This window comes from Erpetoichthys calabaricus, chromosome 2 (genome assembly GCF_900747795.2).
Source record: "Erpetoichthys calabaricus chromosome 2, fErpCal1.3, whole genome shotgun sequence".
Lineage (NCBI taxonomy): Eukaryota > Metazoa > Chordata > Cladistia > Polypteriformes > Polypteridae > Erpetoichthys > Erpetoichthys calabaricus.
Genome location: NC_041395.2, coordinates 142,947,778 through 142,967,885, shown reverse-complemented (window position 1 = coordinate 142,967,885; position 20,108 = coordinate 142,947,778). Strand labels below are relative to the sequence as shown.

Below are 20,108 nucleotides of genomic sequence, written 5' to 3'. Positions count from 1 at the left end.
GTTTCCACTTTGAGCTTGTCACCAAACGACTCAAAGACATTGCAAAGGTTTGGGACAGCCACCTGTATAATATTTCCTGGCTGCAGAAATGCTTATTACGAACAAACATATTCACACAACTGAGTCCAAAACAGAACTGATATACTGAAGGCAAGATGGCAGTTTTAGTAGGCCAGTAAGGGAAGTGATGTCATCAGGTCCGGAACGGAAGTGACGTCGCTGGCTGCCCAGAAACAGGCGGGATTTCCCGAGAATGGTCTGCAAGGGATTGAGAGAGAGAATTAGTACACTTCGCCACCCCCTGGCACGGCGTGGAATTACATTCAATCAAGCATGTGTGACAAGTTGCATAACTCAGTAGTTTTTTGGAAGCTACCACAACTAACTGAAATGACACAAATGACTGTTTTTTTTTATAAAATAAAGGTGTCATGGGTTTAGCCGGGCCCGATCGTAAATCATTAGTCAGACATATTTGACCATGACATATTAATCATATTTAATTAAATGAATTGCTTTCTGTTTACAAAAGCAAATTCATTGTGTTATGGTCCCTTTACCATAAGGTGTGTATTCAATTGAACCGATTACTTTAAGACAATCAGCAATTACTGTTAGGTGAAATCTCAGCGATTTCACCTAACAGTAAAACTGTATCTGACAACATCTAAATTATACCCAGTGTTTGAAGTGCCAGCACTTCCCTGTTTGTCCAGAAAATTGAGGATGCATACCGATACATCACACTCTGACCTTGCACATATTTTAAACATGTTTGAAATAACTCCAGAGGAACTATATGTGTTTATAACGCATCATGAAGAGTAAGAATAAGTAGACACAAAATGAAGTACACTGGCAGTTATTTAGTTTCACTTCATGCATTGATTACACCATCCTATTCAGAAGCCGTGACACGGCTTAGGGATGATTGTGATATTGCTGAACAGTCAGCCAGTTTATGCTAAAAAAAAACGCCTTTTTGCCAAATAAGCCTATGGGTGTTAAAACCGGTAACGGAACAGGAATTATGTGATTTCATTATGGTGGACTCTATAAGGTAGGGTCCAACTCAGCACACAGCTCCACAAGGACATCTTTTGGAAATCTGAAACGGCTTATAAGCTAGTCATTATCATGAGCCAAGAAATCATTGCGTGTCCTGAATACTCACTCTTTGTGTGGCCAGCCAGACTGCTGTACTGCCCCACAAAGGTTTGCTGCATAGTGATGGATGGTGCAGTGGTGCACAGTATAGTGCTGAAACATGGACTGCCTGAAATATAACAAGACAAGTGCACAGATGTCCCAGGACACTGTCCCACAAGGCAACAGCTCAATGGCAATTCAAAGACATTTTGATGCTTGTTTTAAGACATGTGTAAAGAGACTTGTATGTAGTGCAACACTGACATTTACTAAGCAAAATGATTTTGAATTTGCTCTCTCCACTTTGCAGTTGTCACTTGCTGCCACTCCTTGTTTTATCTTTTATTTTTGACTCCCGTTGAGAAATCAGCAAAATGGTCTTCATTTAAGTCAGTAATATCTCAACTTCACATTCACTGAGGATTTGTTTTCTCTGTGCTCCTGTGGGTTTGTTTGTAAAGATATGTGCGGATGGCCAGGACCCTTACCTGAGCGGAACACCTTCATAAAGGAAGGACTGGGGGGGAAAGAACAGGCACAAGGCATTATCTCCCCCAGAGTGCTAGATGGCAGCTCCTCAGGGTTGTAGCAGTGCCTCAGATTCCCATAGGGCCTCATGGGAGTTGGTGTTTGGCACAGCCCTTTTGGGTTTCCGTGGGTGCTGCTATGGGGTGCTTTAGGGATTGCGGAGCCCTACTTTGTTGGGCTTCCACCTCACCTGGAAGTGCTTCTGGACCATGCTACAGAAGCACTCCTGGTTGCAGGATAAAAGAAGCCTGCTGTCACTGCTCAAAGAACCAGAGTCGGAGCTGAGAGGAAAGAAGAAAACACTCGTTTTGGAGGAGTAGCAGTGTGTTTGTACAAGGTATTCTTGTAATAAATACACCTTTATTTGAACTGTTTTGTGTATTCGTGATTGGGGTTTGGGGCTTAGTGGCGGACGTCACTCAAAAACATGGCCAAATTTATGTGGTGATTAGATTATGAATATTCAGAAAAGCCATACATGGTTACTGGATAAAAATGATGTGGAATGGATAAAAGCACAATGCATGAACACAAAGTTTTAGACTGATTTGAGATTTATAAAGGAACCTGGAGTGAGACATAAATCCAATTTTTTTTTTTGTGCATACTCTGTGTTTGCCTTATGAGTGTAAGCAAAATTTCAATATGCAGTCTAAGCAATGTTTTAAACATGAGACCCCAGGAGGTTTAGTTCCCTGAGCCTATCAGAGAAATTACCTAATAATTAATAATGCATGTCAGGATATGTTTTATTGTAGTCATTTTCAATGTGACCCATCTCAAAACCTTCACTGGAACTTTTTTCACATTTTTAGCAGATTGTTTAATTTCTTGCATGAAGAAGAGCAGTATTAGTAAGAGAAGTCTTTAGATCTTGTGTACATGTTGTCATTATTGTTTTCTCTTATCATACTGTATGTTCTATCTCAGGAACCACAGAGTACCTAGAGAAGTATATAGTAAAAACATGATATTAATGCTGTGACCATCAGACATTGAAATAAAAATTGTGACTAGAATTTTGTCAGCCTATATAGTATGTGCAAGCACATCAGCATTGATATTTCTTTTCTTTACGATATCTGATTCATGTTACTTGTTTAGCTACTGATAAACACAGGGAAAAAAATCTTGTAATTTACAGTAGAAACATTTCTGAAGTCACACGTCAGTTGTTTGATGTAGGTGATAACATTTTTCTTTTGTTTGTGTTTCTTCTACAAGAAGGTTATACTGCAAAGCAACAGACATCATACTAATTACATTTTAATAATTTATTTGCTTTGGCACATCACTTTATACCATCTTAACTTGGATAAAGTTTATACCCTGTTGTAAGTGAGTGTGAATTTTGATGATTTAGATATATAACCCCATAATTGCTAAATATGACACTCAAAAACTGAAACACTTGAATGATCAATAAAAACAAAAATATATTTGCTGCACCTAAAACTGCAAAAACAGAATCCAACTCCCTAAGACTATGAATTGAAATTAGATATTGAAAAAATCAATTAATAAATGGCTTTTAATATAATGAGAATATACAGTAATATTCTATTCAACTAAACAGATACAATTAGCTCTTATCACAGTGGTGTGTCCATTGAACTGTTTATTTTCCTTACTTGCTTAATCAGTTCAGGGTTGCAGACATCAAAGCATATTCCACAACAAGGTAAAACCCATCCATGGGCACAATGCCAGGTCACTGCAAGTGACATTCACATGCATGCACACATTTAACACTGTATGTATAAAAACTAAAGAACTAAACCAGGTACAGTAATAAAATACTCTGGGTTTGTAGTTCGCTTGCATCCAGATAAATCGATGAAACTTTTTCGATGTTAAAAAGATTGCCTTCATTTAGTCTCCATTGAACTTTAAAATGTATTAAAAGTGTACATAAACAAATGGATTGAAAGGTTATATATCAAGTTTCATTTTTATAACCCTAACCCTATTCCAAAATCTCAAAAAGTAATTCCTGTTTCCCAACTCTAGCTCTAGATATTCTGCAACAATTGTAAAGGTCAGGAATGCACAGAATGAATGTGTGTGAAGCTATTCAGTTCATCGAACGTGTCTGAAAATTTCTTAGGCTAATACAGGGTCAGAAATTGTTTTTGGAGTGGAATTGCGTTAAACTTAGATGAGCGATCAAAGTAAAGATAGTGTAAGTAAAAGTCAGCTGATTGGTGCATTATCCTGTCTTTTTGAATCATCCTTAAGCATACATTATTCCACGTTGTTACTCCATAAAGCAGGAACTTGGTGGAAGAGCTCGGCATATTTGTCTGTTTAAAATATTAAAATATAATGCATGAGTTAAAAATATTTATTTAAAAAATTCAACTATCCATTCTCTTGCAACTTTCTTATCCAAACTAGGGTTATATGTGAAATTTAAAAAAAAAGTGTTTTATTATGGGAATCTTAGTCCAATACATTCTTTGATGTAACCGTGTGTACACAATTAACATAAGACTCAAATTTAAAATGATACTACATGTCATCAGTTTGACATTCTTAATGTGTAAGAAAATGGGTGACCACACTGAAATTAATTAGCTCCATTGTCCCTTAGTGATGCAGTGGCTTATCTAAAGTTAAACTGGTTTGCTTGTATAAGAAATGAACACTTGCAGGCTTTGGCTGTATAACTTATGCACCAGGTATATGTATTAAGGAGTGGTATAATTGTTTTTAATACCGGTTACATTCACTGTACAGAGATATATTTCTTGGAATAAATATTGGCTAAACTGCCTTTTTCAGAGAGCTCATTTATTTTAGCCTTATTTTTTTACTTATACTTTTAATGATTACTTCTTTATCATTTCAAAGCAAAAATAATGTAATAATTATTGTATACAATTTGTGCCAAAATGGAATAAATAAAATGGCAATTATGAAATAATCAATCAAATAAACACATGAAAAAGCACAGTGATATATATGAGTTATTAAATTGTGAAAAAATACACTATTAAATAAAAGTTATTGAATTATTATGAAATGCAATGTCATCATATCATTTTGTACTTATCTTTTATTTTAATAATTACAGGTTTTACTTCTTCACCTTACTTTTAAAGACCATTTTTTACTTAACAATAGGGCTTTTTTGAATGAAACAGTTCTGAACGGCTGCCTGGACACAACCGTAGTTTGACTATCGGACAAAAATTGGAGTGAAGCATACAATTATCTGTCTCCTCCACAAGGTTTATTCTCACCTCTGCAAAGCTGGCAGCACTGTGAGGATTATGTTGTTTTGATTTCTCCAGTGCCATCAATAACATCCAGCTATCGCTATTAAGGGGTAAACTCAGAGATATGCAGGTGTCCCAGATAATGGACTATCTGCCAGGCAGGCCGCAGTGTGTGAGACTCAAGGACTGTGTATCTGATATGGCTGTGGGCAACACTGGAACCCCACAAGGAGCAGTCCTGTCTCCTTTTCTCTTCACTCTGACATGACAGATCATGTCACTTGCAGAAATTCTCAGATGTTTCTGCACTTAGGTGATGTATTGACAAAGGGGATGAAACAAGAGTACAGGAGTCAGGTGGAGAAGTTTATTTCTTGGTGCAAAGAGAATTGTCTGCATTTAACATCAGCAAAACCAAGGAACTGGTCGTTCACTTTCACCACACCAATGGGTCTCTATGTCCAGGAAATATTCAGGGAGTGAATGCAGAGGTGATGCAATCCTACGAGTATTTGGGGGTCCACATAACTGATAGTAATATTGTAACTAAAAGCTACCCACTGTTATTTTATTAATCCTTGGACTCATTAGCAGGTTGGCATCTTGAGATCTTAATGTGTGCTCAGGTTTGTAAGTAATGATAAGTTCTGACAAGTAAGTTGGGCCTTGGCCATTTGCTGAAATACTCTGAATTAACCAGAAGCTCTATAAGGAATGATTTGAGCAGCAAGTTAACAATGCAATACCTTAATTTTTCAACATTTTAATATGGAAAAAATATGTTTTGGATAGTTTTGTAATGAGCGCTAATGAGTCTTTAAAGCAAGGTCATTATTAAATGATTAAATGTAAAGTAACTACAGTACTGAATGCAAATAAAATAATGTTATTGTATTTCATAATATTATTTAGTTACATGTTTTTTGACAATTTATTGTCTCATAAATCGACTCATTTTGACTCACTGGCACAAACTGTATTCCATAAATAGCTGGTCTTTCTGATCATATCGCCAATATATGTCTGACGCAACCAGACCTTTCTCTATTAAGGAGTAGTACAGTAGTCAAAATTCAGAATGTGCTACATATGCATATGGTCAGTAGTGTGGTGATGTGAGAATGTTCTCATGGAGTTGCCTTGTATCTGTTACATCTCTTCACAATTAAGTCCTGTATAGTATGGAGAAAAGCCATTCTAATAATTCTCTTGCTTCATAAATTGAATCTTTCTCAAACTCCATTCAGAAAACATTACACCACATACCTGTGCTTATTTATTTAACATTTGACTGATTTACATTCTAAAATTATATATAGTATTAAATCTTCTGTCATGCAGACTAAATTTATCTTACTGTTTTGCAGTTACTTAACAGCCCATGCCACTAGAAAAGGCTTACCAGTCAGGTGTCATTACAGATTAATAGATTTTAGATTCAAATGGCAGAAGAGGACCATTTTTTTACACTTGCCAAAGATATGCCATACCCTGAAAATATAAAATATTTCACCAAAAAAGCATCCATGGGATTCAATCTTAAATTTATGTTTTATATGCCATCTTCTGTGTTTATTTGCTAGAAAGTTTGTTTTGACTTTCCTGAATTGCTTAATTTATCTTTGGCGTATCATCTTGAAATCATCAGGTAATACACAACTGTGAGCACCCTCAATACCTTTTAAATATTTTAACCATAAATCATGTTTGTAAGGAGGCATTAATATTTTCTCCTTATCTTACTTTGCAGCTGTCTTCAAACCTAAAGCGCCAGGGTGTTGATGTGTTTTCAATGGGTGCTCTGGAACCAATTATAATAAAACAGATACTTCAGGGATTACTGGGGCTCTGTATAAAACATAAAATGAAATGGTTTCTATAACTTAATTGGTTCAATTGTAGTGCCTGTTTTCTTTTTAATAAAATAACCTAAACAAGTAAAATTGGAAGAACAGAGTTTTTTTCTTCTAAGAAAAAAATACCATTTCTTTTGATATTATACATGTGGTATGTGTGTGTGTGTCTGTGTGTGTGTGTGACAATATACTATATATACTATGATATATTATTCTGTCTGTCTATCTTTCTCTCTATATACAGCATATATATATATTGTGCCGGGCGGCTGGGGGCGGTACCTAGCCGGGATGCCTGAAAGGACTGGAAGAGGGACTAATGTTATTTTTAATGATGGGTCCCTGCCTTGTAACAGGCAGTGAGTCCCATGTGGGATGCCATTGTGGAGACCAGCCTTGACACAGCCAGGCAGACACCGATGGTTCATACACCACAACACGTTTATTCATATTTACATATATTTGCATGAGTGCACACAACCCAGTGCCCCTGCACCACACACCCTCAGACCGGGCCTCTTCACTATTGAGCCTTCCTTCACCGCCTCCACTCCTCTCCTCCGAGCTATGTCCTCTTCCACCCGACTCCAGCTGATGAATGGAGAGAGGCGGCCCCTTTTAAGTCCACCTGCACGTGCTCCAGGTGCCTCCTGACGAGCTTCCTGCAGCACTTCCTGGTGTGGCGGAAGTGCTGCGCAAGCACCCGGAAGCACTCCGGGTTTCCCTGGTTTTCCTTCTGCCAGCACCTCCAGGTATGTTGGAAGTGCTGACGTCCAGGGCTTCTCAGGCGTCTGGGTGCCCCCTGGCGGTGACCACGGGCTCCTATAGGGTTGAGCTTCAATGTTCTGTTCCCATGGCCACCATACAAACCAGGGCGGCTGCCCTGTCGTGGTCTGGAGGAGGCGTAGTCCCTCTTCCGGTCCTTCCAGGCATCCCAGCTGGGTACCGTTCCCAGCCGCCCGCCACAATATAATATAATATAATATAAATATAATATAATATAATATAATATAATATAATATAATATAATATAATATAATATAATATAATATAATATAATATAATCAAAAATTAAAGGAACACTTTTTAATCAGAGTATAGCATCAAGTCAATGAAACTTCTGGGACGTTGATCTAGAAGGGGTTGTTAATCAGTTTCAGCTGCTTTGGTGTTAATGAAATTAACACAGGTGCACTAGAGGGGCAACAATGAGACGAACCCCAAAATAGGAATGGTTTAACAGGTGGAGGCCACTGACATTTATCCTTTCTCATCTTTTCTGACTGTTTTTTCACTCGTTTTGCATTTGGCTATGGTCAGTGTCACTACTGGTAGCATGAGGCGATACCTGGACCCCTACAGAGGTTGCACAGATAGTCCAATTTCTCTAACATGGCACATCAATACATGTAATTGCCAGAAGTTTTGCTGTGTCTCCCAGTACAGTCTCAAGGGCATGGAGGAGATTTGAAGAGACAGGCAGTTACTCTAGGAGAGCTGGACAGGGCCGTAGAAGGTCCTTAACCCATCAGCAGGGACCGGTATCTGCTCCTTTGGGCAAGGAAGAACAGGATGAGCACTGCCAGAGCCCTACAAAATGACCTCCAGCAGGCTACTGGTGTGAATGTCTCTGACCAAACAGAAACAGTCTTCATAAGGGTGGCCCCTTTGCTCACAGTCTGGCACCGTGGAGCTGTCAGGTCAGGTCCACCACTGGCGCCCTGTGCTTTTCACAGATGAGAGCAGGTTCACCCTGAGCACATGAGATAGACGTGAAAGGGTCTGGAGAAGCCGTAGAGAACATTATGCTGCTTGTAGCATTGTTCAGCATGACCGGTTTGGTGGTGGGTCAGTGATGGTCTGGGGAGGCATATCCATGGAGGGATGCACAGACCTCTACAGGCTAGACATTATGGCACCTTGACTGCCATTAGGTATTGGGATGAAATCCTTGGACCCATTGTCAGACCCTATGCTGGTGCAGTGGGTCCTGGGTTCCTCTTGGTGCACGACAGTGCCCGGCCTCATGTGGCTAGAGTATACAGGCAGTTCGTGGAGGATGAAGGAATTGATACCATTGACTGTCCCACACGCTTGCGTGACCTAAATCCAATAGATCACCTCTGGGACATTACGTTTCAGTCCATCTGACACCACCAGGTTGCACCTCAGACTGTCCAGGAGCTCAGTGATGCCCTGGTCCAGATGTGGGAGGAGATCCCCCAAGACATCATCTGTCGTCTCATTAGGAGCATGCCCCAATGTTGTTAGGCATGCATATAAGCACATGGGGGCCATACAAACTACCAAGGGTAGTTTTCAGGGTGTATTTGAATTCAGCCCTCTGTGTAGGTTGATAATTTTTATTTCCATCAAACGATGTGGCATATACACAGTATATACAATGCCAATAAAAAGTGTTTGCCACCATGGGGGTTTTCATATTTTATTGTTATACAACACTGAATCACATTGGAATTAATTTGGCTTTTTTGACACTGATCAACAGAGAGAGATTCCTTAATGTCAAAGTGAAAACTGATCTAAGAAAAGTGGTCTAGATTAATTATAAACATAAATATAAAGCAAAAAATAATTGACCACATTGGTATTCACCCCTTTCAAGTCAGTATTTAGTAGATACCAGTTTGGCAGAAATGACAGCCTTGAGTCTATGTCCATAGGTCTCTATCATCTTTACACATTTGGACACTGCAAGTATTCCTCTTTCTTTGTGAAACTGCCCAAGCTCTGTCAGGTTCTCAGTTTGATAGAAATCTGGCCACTTCGTATGTATATAGCCACTTCATTAGTATTGTTGCTTCTAAGCCATTTATTTGTAGGTTTGGCTTTATGCTTTGGGTCAACTTTTTGCTGAAAAACAAGTCTCCCAATATGCAGATTTCTTGCACACTGCATCAGTTTTTCCTCCAGGATTTCCCTGTATTTTGATAATTTTCATTTTCAGTACACTGTCACAAGCATTCCAGGTCCTGCTGCGGATAAGCATCCCAACAGAATAATGGTAATAATGTGTAGTTTTTGGTTTATGTTTAGTCTGATGGATGAAAACCTCAATTTTGGTTTCATCAGACAACAGAATCCTCTTCCAGATGATTTCAGAGTCTCCTATGTACCTTCTGGCAAAGTCTACGTCAGAAGTGTTTTTTAAATTTATTTATTTTTTAAGACAGTGTCTTTCTCTTTGCCAATCCCCCATAAAACTGCAACTGGGCAACAGCTGTTGAAGGCACAGTCTCCCTGGTCTCCTTCACTGTAGCTTATAACTCCTTCAGATTTATCATCATGTATGTAGTGGTCTCCTTCACCAGTGTTCTTATTGCATGATTTTTGGAATGGCCTGCTCTAGGCAGATTTACAACTGAGTCATATCCGTTCAGATATATACAGTATATCGGTTCAGATATATACATTGGATGGGATACATTGGTTGAGATATATACATCGCTTTGAATACATCCGTTCAGACATATACATTGGTTTAGATACATTGGTTGAGATATATATAAATTGGTTTGCATAGATCCGTTCTGATATATATACATTGGTTGAGATTCATCCGTTCAAATATATACATTGGTTGAGATATATATATTGGTTGATAAACATTGGTTTAGATATATATATATATATATTGGTTTAAATAGATTGGTTTAAATATATACAGTAATCCCTCGCTACTTTGCGGTTCACTTTTCGCGGATTCACGACTTCGCGGATTTTATATGTAAGCATATCTAAATATATAACGCGGATTTTTCGCTGCTTCGCGGGTTTCTGCGGACAATGGGTCTTTTTACTTCTGGTACTTGCTTCCTAAGTTGGTTTGCCCAGTTGATTTCATACAAGAGATGCTATTGGCAGATGGCTGAGAAGCTACCCAATCAGAGCACGCAGTTAAGTTCCTGTGTGCTGCTGATTGGCTCAGCGACGGAGTGTTTCATTAACCAGGAAGTCTCATCTCACTAATTCAGCATTAACGTGCTACTGCTTCAGGGGCCATGTCTAAGTGCCAACAGAAGATGCAAATGATTGCAGAAAAGGTAAAAGTTTTGGATATGTTGAAGGAAGGGAACAGCTACACCGCTGCAGGACACCATCACAGCATCAATGAGTCCATGATTCTTTTATTTTAAAAAGGAGGAAAAGCATATAAGATCTACGGCCGCAGTGTCCTTTAACCAGGGCATAAAACGAGTTGCAAGTGGACATGATAAGGCAGTAGTCTGGATGGAATCTGCTTTAGGAATCTTTGCAACAAGGTCGACGACGTCATGACCTCCTACAAGCTGCTACGTGTACTTCGCTATACAGTAAGTGTAAACTTATCTACTGATTTCATATTGCTTAGCAGTTGTCCCTGTTATTAATAGAGTAAAGGGTGGGTTGTAAACAATACAGGGAGGGTTTAAAAACATCCAAATACACGTTAAATATTTAAATAAATATGGTGTCCCTACTTCACGGAAATTCAGTTATCGCGGTCGGCCTTGGAACCTATCTCCCGCGATAAGTGAGGGATTACTGTACATCGGTTCAGATACATCCGTTCAGATATATATATTGGTTCACATAGATCTGTTCAGATATATACTGTACATCGGTTGGGATTTACAGGCAGGCACAATGCAGCCACCCAAGTTTAGCATGTCCCTTTAGCTTCATCATTGCTTCAACACTGTTGTCATTATTGTGCATATTTTATACAAGTAGCATGTGCCTGTCTGTCATGTTTTGTTTAGTAAGCCGTCTTGGTTGGGGGTCCTCAATTTCAAAGCACTTTTTTTCTTTCATTATTTAAAACACTAGCACAGATACCCGCCTCCTTGCCCCGCTCCATCCTGCCCCGGCTCAATGCACCCGCCTCACTCGCTCCCTCTTGTCCCTCCCATGACAGATTCTTCTCAAAAGTCGAGTTACCGGAAAGCATTGATCGCAACCGCAGTATGTCCCATTTTTTCACCTCATGAGAAGCTGGTTTATCATTGACCGAAAGCCGCCCGGTGATATCTGTTATTCCGTATTGCAAGCATTTCATTAAAGGGTGATCTTCTTCAGCAAGGAACTTACTCCCATTTGCTGAAAGAATGTTATGGAGGAAAACACTGGAATAGCACTGTTTCTTCTGAATATTTATCAGTGATCAGGAATCAGAATGATCAGAATATCCCTGCTTCACAAGTAACAGGTGTTTAACTGTTTTTATAGTAAAACTGACAAAACGACACACATGCACACATACACACGCACGTACACGCATGCACACACACACACACTCAAACTCACAAATCGTGGGTCGCACACACTACTGATTAAGTGTATGTGTCAGGGGTGATCATCAAGAGACGCTGGTTTATCACTGACCGAAAGCCGCCCGGTGATTTCTGTTATTCCGTATTGACAGCATTTCATTAAAGGGCGATCTGCTTCAAGAAGGAACTTAATCCCATTTGCTGAAAGGATGTTATGGAGGAAAACACTGGAGTTGCTCTGTTTCTTTTAAATGTTGATCAGGGATCAAAATGACCAGAATATTCCCACTTCACAAATAACTGATGTTTAACTGTTTTTTATAGTAAAACAGACAAAAGCACACACAAACAGGTACACACACACAACACACACACTCAAACTCACAAATCGTGGGTCGCACATACTACTGATTAAGCGTATCTGTCAAAGGCGATTATTTTTTCACCCCATAAAACAGATTCTTCTCAAAAGCAGAGTTACCAGGAAGCATTGATAGCAACCGCAGTACCTCCCATTTTTTCACCTCAACAGACGCTGGTTTATCATTGACCGAAAGAAAGCTGCCCGGTGATTTCTGTTATTCCGTATTGGAATATAGGTGAAAGAGTCTCTTATTTTGACAGGACGATCTTTTTTTTTAGGCGTAAGCACTATAATCCGTTCAGATAGGCCAGTTTACATATACTCTTCTGGTATCAGCGCGTGCATGAGCGAATGCCTATGCATACAAAAAAAAAAAAAAAACTGTCCTGTCAAAATAAGAGACTCTTTCTCCTTCTTGACGTGAATCATCTTTAAATGAAATGCTGCCAATAAGGAATAACAACAACAACAACAACAACAACATTTATTTATATAGCACATTTTCATACAAAAAGTAGCTCAAAGTGCTTTACATAATGAAGAAAAGAAGAATAAAAGACAAATAAGAAATTAAAATAAGACAACCTTAGTTAACATAAAAAGGAGTAAGGTCCGATGGCCAGGGTGGACAGAAAAAACAAAAAAAAAACTCCAGAAGGCTGGAGAAAAAAATAAAACCTGTAGGGGTTCCAGGCCACGAGACCGCCCAGTCCCCTTTGGGCATTCTACCTAACATAAATGAAATAGTCCTCTTTGTAGTTAGGGTTCTCACGGAGTCACTTTATGCTGATGGTTATACAGACTTCTGGCTTTTAATCCATCCATCATTGTTGGAACATCATGGTGCTTTGGGTAGATGGTGGTGGCACAAGCCACCACCAATAGGACACCGGAAAAGGAAAACAGAAGAGAGAGTAGGGGTTAGTACAAATTTTGAATGAATAGTTATTATAATGAATTGGATATACAGAGTGTCAGGATTAAATTACAGTGAAGTTATGAGAAGGCCATGTTAAAGTAATGTGTTTCAGTAGTTTTTTAAAGTGCTCCACTGTATTAGCCTGGCGAATTCCTACTGGCAGGCTATTCCAGATTTTAGGTGCATAACAGCAGAAGGCCGCCTCACCACTTCTTTTAAGTTTTGCTCTTGGAATTCTAAGGAGACACTCAGTTGAGGATCTGAGGTTGCGATTTGGAATATAAGGTGTCAGACATTCCGATATATAAGACGGGGCGAGATTATTTAAAGCTTTATAAACCATAAGCAGAATTTTAAAGTCAATTCTGAATGACACAGGTAACCAGTGTAGTGACATCAAAACTGGAGAAATGTGTTCGGATTTTCTTTTCCTGGTAAGGATTCTAGCAGCTGCATTCTGCACTAACTGCAAACGATTGATGTCTTTTTTGGGTAGTCCTGAGAGGAGTGCATTACAGTAATCTAGCCGACTAAAGACAAACGCATGAACTAATTTCTCTGCATCTTTCGATGATATAAGAGGTCTAACTTTTGCTATGTTCCTTAGGTGAAAAAATGCTGTCCTAGTGATTTTATTAATTTATTTATTTATTTATTAATTTTATTAATCACCGCGCTGCTTTCTATCTATGATGAACTAACATTTTATGGGGTGAAAAAAATGATCGTCCCTGACAGATTACACTTAATCAGTAGTGTGTGCGACCCACAATTTGTGAGTTTGAGTGTGTGTGTGTGTGTGTGTGTGTACGTGTGCATGTGTGTCGTTTCGTCAGTTTTACTATAAATACAGTTAAACACCCGTTATTTGTAAAGTAGGGATATTCTGATCATTCTGATCCCTGATCACAGATAAACATTCAGAAGAAACAGCACTATTCCAGTGTTTTCTTCTATAACATCCTTTCAGCAAACAGGACTAATGTCCTTGATGAAACAGATCGCCCTTTAATGAAATGCTGCCAATACGGAATAACAGAAATAACCGGGCGGCTTTCGGTCAATGATAAACCAGCGTCTGTTGAGGTGAAAAAATGGGAGGTACTGCAGTTGCTATCAATGCTTCCTGGTAACTCGGCTTTTGAGAAGAATCTGTCATGGGAGGGACAAGAGGGAGTGAAGCGGGTACAATGAGCCGGGGTGGGACGGAGCGGGGCGAGGAGGCGGGTATCTGTGTGTTTTAAATAATGAATGGAAAAAAAGTGCTTTGAAATCGAGGACCCCCAACCAAGAGGGCTTACAAAACAAAACGCGACAGACAGACATATGCTACTCGTATAAAATATGCACAATAATGACAACAGTGTTGAAGCAATGATGAAGTGAAAGGGACATGCTGAACTTGGGTGGCCGCATTGTGCCTGCCTGTAAATCCCAACCGATGTATTTATCTGAACGGATCTATCTGAACCAATATATATATCTGAACGGATGTATCTGAACCGATGTATATATCTAAACCAATCTATTTAAACCAATATATATATTTAAACCAATGTATATCAACCAATATATATATATCTCAACCAATGTATATATATCAGAACGGATCTATGCAAACCAATTTATATATATCTCAACCAATGTATCTAAACCAATGTATATATCTGACCGGATGTATTCAAACCGATGTATATATCTGAACCAATGTATCCCAACCAATGTATATATCTGAACCGATATATATATCTGAATGGATGTATTAAAACCAATGTGTATATTGAAACCAATGTATCCAAACCGATATATATATCTGAACCAATGTATATATTTATGAACCAATATATATATATATATATATATATATATATATATATATATATATATATATATATATGTACATATATATACAGTATATATATATTCATTTCTTTTTATTTCTTAATGACTGGTTTAAGTGGAATGGAGTAGCTTGGATATTCAATGACTTGGATATTTTTGTTTATCCATCCTCTGCATTGTGCTTTTTATTTTGCCTTTCATAGAGTTGCTAGGATTGTTCTTTTCTCTTCATTGTGTAGTTTACTCTGCAATACTGTCACTAGAGGTTGGATAAGGTGTTTTTATACTAAAATCAATGGAAACACTTTCACTATAGACAGGTTATCTCCATTGAAATAATTATATTGCTTCTAAAACCAATCTGCCGCACCAGTGATGATGTCATATCAAAGGGGGTGAATAATTATGCAGTTAGTTATTTTGTGTTTTATATGTGTTATTAATTTAGACCACCTTGCTGAGATCTGGTTTCACTTTTTTGTTGATATATATACAATATATATGATGAACACTGGGAAAGTCATATAAACAAATTACAAAATCGTTCATTGGCGTTGCCATGCCAAACATAAGGTGTTCTTTTATTAAAACTGATTTAGTCTAATAAATAATAATGATTCTGTACAATAGAGGAACAAACTTTAGTCTTTGAATTACCTTTAGGCTTTAAACCAGTCCAAGCCCTGGTTGCCAGAATAGGATTCATCTTTATGAAAAGCAGTGCACGTTTAGTCCATTCCAGGCAGAGTTTTTTCTGTTTTTAATGTCAGAAGTGTTGAGCTGCTCAAGGTTCAAGCCATGCTCAGCTGAACTACCTCCTGCTGTGTTATATTTTAAGGATGTGTAAGTCTAGCAATGCTTCTGGTCTTGATGAAAAGAGAGAGGAAAATGCTTTGAGTGTCTTTTTTCCCTCTCCTCAGTTTTCAACATGCTGCTGGATCAGTCCTTATGAAAAGGTAGAGAAAACCAAGACAAAATATATATCATCTGTAGCATGAGCTCATCAAGCCAATGTGTATTTACCTTTTTTCTCCTATATTCCAAATCTAAAGCTTTTGCAATAACTAGTCACTCTAAATACATGCAGTATATGACATTGCCAGGTAAAACAGTAAATATAAAGAGGTAATCAGTACCAGAAAAGGCTGCAGTTGTTGACATTGTCATCGGTTGCACTTGCCTATGTAAAACAATATATAAAATGTTTTCTGCATTACGTTTGTTTAAAATTGCTGTGGATAACCAGAAATCCTGTCTCACATCTGAAACACTGTTGGTGCTAAATCAAAATTGATCCTTCAAGACAAGTGTTAACCAATTATTGGACTAAGCTCCAGGTCCAGAGCCAGACAGTGATCTGTACAGACTGTGACTCCTTTCATTGAAATGGTTAATATGCATACGCATTGACAGAGGCTTTTTTTTTTTCAAAAAGCACATCTAAATTCTGTTCCAAAACCTTTCCAAATCACTTTGTGCAGCACAGCCAATCCTTCCATATCTTAGGAAAGACAATGATTTACTTTGTGTGAGAAACGAGCAAGTGGACATAAGCAGTCAGGAAGAGAAGAGAGGAGCAATTAGGGAGTGATTACAAATAAATAACTTGTTCAAAATTCAGAGAAGTTGACAATCATAATAGCGTGTTCAAAGATGCATGGATTGGCAAATGCTCCTTTATTCTCCTAAAAGCCAATGCAGGGAAAGTATCTCTGATATATTATGTGAAAAGTGGCAATGTGCAGTGCCATTATGAAACTTGGCACAGATACTTTGAAGAAATATGCCCACAAAAGTCAGAGTTGAGGACATTCAAAATAAGTGAATCTATTGTAATCAGTCCACTAATCCTTTTATATTCACTCACATCAACATCCTGAATACTAGTGCTTGTATAAAGTAACATGGATTTTGAAACAACAAACAAAACTATTTACTGCTTGAGGGATGTTCATTAAGTGCATGGATGTGGTTGTTAAGGCACTGCTTCAAGAAACAAAATGAGGAAAAAGTCAAGCAGTTTCCATTGTCAACTACAATAACAATGATTCAAACATAATTATTATTAGAGGTTGTGTAAATACTGCTTCATGCAGCCATTCAGAGAGCAGCATCCACAGCTCTAGTGAAAAAAGCCAATATAACTGATAATATCTAACTATTGGTATATGTGAGATTTTACCACATAGATAACAATGAAATGTGTGAGGCTATAGTAACTGTAACAGAGGTCATACAGCTGGCTATAAAAGATGTATTGAGAAAAAGGAACATAGATCTGAAATCAGTTGACACCACAGATGAGGTTCCTGCCACGATACAAACAGAAAGACAGAGAGAACAGCTGCCACCGTCTAAAGGTGATTTTATACAGTTAAGGATGAAATTAGTAGCCCCCAACAGAAACAGAACATTTTCCTAAAATCCTGTCCAATTTTAACACCATTCAGAAAACCTTACAGAGTAAAAACATGAATCAGTGTAAAGGATCCCATTTAGTACATTTTAGGCTTTGTAAAAATTTCCTAGATCGCTGTATAACAGATTTATTGCAATTTGGGATGGTCAAAATTATTAGCCCCAAATAACTTCCTTAGAAAAAAAACATGAATTAAAGTTTTCAAGTTTCAAACCATACCTGAACCCAATATCAGTTAATATACGTGAGCAGGGCACGTGGCACTTGAAAGCTTGATTGAGAGGCACAACTCTTCTGTTCTTTGTAATATGTAATTTCAACATGCCAGAAATAAAACAAATAAGTCTGGACCTCATAAAAAAGGTAGTGGATACCTGTATTAGGCTATACTGTCATTTCCAAGTGTTTCACAGTTTGTGAACCCAGTACTGGTCATGTGTGCTAGATATTAAAGACTTTGGAGAGGAAAATCATCAGAGATGTCAACAAGACTCCCTGGATAATTGTTGCTGAACTGGGCCCTTTTGGACTTGAAGACTGTTGTGAAGGCTGTTCATCGTGGTCGGCTTCGAGGTCATCACTCAAGGAAAATTCCATTGCTTACACAGTGGCATATCAAAGCCAGACTGAAGTTTCCTGGGACCATTTGAAACATGGGGATGAGTTTTGGAAGTCTGTCCTTTTGTCTGATGAAACAAAACTGGAGTTGTTTGGGCACAAGGGTGTTGCAGAAGCATTCAACTGTGGGGCTGTTGTGCTGCATCAGACAAAGGGAAACCTGTTTGGTTTAATGGGATCATGAAATTATCTTGACATTTTGAAGGATGTGAAGAAATCTGCTGCCAGTGAAGCTTTAGGTTGCCATTGGGTTTTCCAGCAAGATAATGATTCAAACCACACAGCAAAATTGGTGCAGAACATTATAAAGGATGACACAATCAAGGTCCCAGTGTGGCCTTCTCAAAGCCCAGATTTAAATCCTTTTGAGATCTGTTGCTGCAGCTCAAGGTTAAGGTCCATGCATGAAAAGCATCTAATTTGGGTAAGCTGAAGCAATTTGCCATGTAGGAATGGGCTAAGAACTCTCAAAAGACATGTGCAGTTCTTGTGAGAAACTACAGTAGGAGTACAGTTGTGAAAGGGAAATAGTCAATTATTATGAACTGTGAATTGTCAGCCGATTGTCTTTAACATTTTTGTTTTTATCTTGTTTTATTCATTACATCATTAAAATTCTTTTCTGAAACTTCTTGGGGATTTTGTCTCTATTGTTTTGGAAGTAATCATCTTTCAAACGTTTTTGGTTGCTTCTTTGGTTAAGCTAATGGTATTGTATCATTTTCATTGGAAGGCAAATCATTTTGTCCTTAGCTGTAATTGCAATTTTAGCTTGTTTGTTTTGCATTGATGTGGAAAATCACGGGAAATAATTGCTTTCAGGGTACAGTATGTGGGATTCTTTAATAATTGTGACTGAAATGGGTCCAGCTGTAGCACTAAAGGTTTTTGCTGTAATTCTCCATGTTGGACCTCTAGCTGTTGTTTAAAAGTATTAAGATCACATGCATTTGCTTTCAGGTTGTTGAAGATAATGTGTAAAGTTGTCTCTGGATTGTAGTCTTTGAAGATTCAAATTTATAACACATTCTGCAGAAAGAACAAGTCCTGTTGGACAAATATTGTAGCAACCCACTGAGATTTTAAGAGGTCTTTATGGGCTCAGCAGGACAAGTATCAAGGTTGTTAGCAGGGTCATTACCCAGCAGTTGTTTTTATATTTTCAGCATGTTACTAGGACAAAGCAAGATTCAAATGTATTTGAAGTCAGCATTTTTTTCCTTAATATTGTTTTTTCTTTTTATTGCTTAGGCAATAAACCTTTCAAAAAACCTTTCCCTTTCTTATTCAAAGTTTAGATGCTTCATTGTAGACACTGTATTCTTTCACACTGCAGTTGTGTCAAAGTCACGAACAATGCAAATGTGCATCCTGCTGCCTAGCAAAGAGCCACATTCACAGCCACAAAATTGTGCTGCCTGTGACGTTATCCAATTTAAATGCTGGTGTCCATACAAAAACACAGACACAAAATGTTGATGCAATGATAACATTGGGAGAATGTTAAAAAAAATCAAAAACAACATAAAATAAAAATTATTAACATATTAAGAGTACAATAAAGTTTAAAAAATGAATGACTAATATTTTCCTGCCATTCATAATGAGCTTATTTTAATGCTGCAATTAATCAACAACTAAGTATATGATTTAGTAACAGTAGTCCAATCATTTTAAGAGAAACTGGATGTTTACATTGTACACCTTATACAGTACTTTCCATATGTATCACTACAAATTCAGTGACAGAGAGATATTTATAACTTTCAAGGGATGTTCTGACAGATTCACCTTAGAAAGTAACTTCTTCTGTTTATACAAATACCATTCCTAGTCATCATCATGTTGGCAGTTTCCAGAATTACCCAAGTTAGCCAGTTACCTCTCAAACCTTTTTCTTCCACTATATATCATCCTGA

The 20,108-nt window shown here is 38.0% G+C and overlaps 1 protein-coding gene across 2 annotated transcripts in view; it reads left to right on the top strand.

Moving 5' to 3' along the window:
- Positions 1–20,108, top strand: part of LOC114646412 (inactive N-acetylated-alpha-linked acidic dipeptidase-like protein 2) — a 1,943,185-nt gene that overhangs the window by 1,354,582 nt on the left and 568,495 nt on the right. The window lies entirely within an intron of this gene.